The 793-nt window shown below is 44.3% G+C and overlaps 1 protein-coding gene across 3 annotated transcripts in view; it reads left to right on the forward strand.

The window, feature by feature from the left end:
• Positions 1–793, forward strand: part of usp6nl (USP6 N-terminal like) — an 80,457-nt gene that overhangs the window by 59,831 nt on the left and 19,833 nt on the right. The gene's annotated exons all lie outside the window — the stretch shown is intronic.

Genomic DNA, 793 nt, shown 5'->3' on the forward strand with positions numbered 1-793 from the left:
GAGCAGATGCAAAGTAGTCATAAGCTTTGTTTTCCTCCTCGTACCACACGTGATGATATAGGCTTAGAGTATCAACACTGTTCTCTCAGAAGAGTTGTGACATGATGTTGGAGGGGGTAGAGCACCGGGAGTAAGACTAGAGCTGTGCTCCAGTGCTGTTCCTCACCTGGACGTGGCACATCCATCAGCTTGTCCTTGTAGGGAAGGTTGACTGAGTGTAATAGTGCAGCAGTATGTGGACTTCTTTACTTTCATACCACCACTACTGAGACGTCTTCCTAACTGATTGGGAGACACTGGTTCAGTTGTAGGAAGCAGGCACCTGTGATGTGGGTGTTCAGAGATCTAAATGAATGAAGACAGAAAAAGTTCAGCTTAGCTAAAGAAATTTGACTTTGTCAGGTGTTATTCTTACATTCCTTCCAGTGCTGTCCTGATATTCTGACCCTCTCATGTATGTCAATGGGCAGGACAAAAAATATACAGATACAATATAATGTAGTCCAGTGCAACACCACCTAACTATGGCCTCAATAATGAACATATAATTGAATTTATACATTTATGATATGTCTGTGCAGATGTTGTTCCTGGGATCTGTTGGAGCCACTCTCCCAGTCTGTCAGTCACAGCCCCCAGTGTTCCTATTACCATGGGGACCACTTGTGCCTTCACCTTCCACATCTTTTCTAGCTCCTCTATCAACCCTTGGTATTTCTTGAGCTTCTCGTGTTCCTTCTTCCTGACGTTGCTATCACTTGGGATTGCTACATCTATCACTACGGCCTTCTTC

The sequence above is a fragment of the Monopterus albus genome, unplaced genomic scaffold (assembly GCF_001952655.1).
Source record: "Monopterus albus unplaced genomic scaffold, M_albus_1.0 scaffold132.1, whole genome shotgun sequence".
In the NCBI taxonomy this organism is placed as follows: domain Eukaryota; kingdom Metazoa; phylum Chordata; class Actinopteri; order Synbranchiformes; family Synbranchidae; genus Monopterus; species Monopterus albus.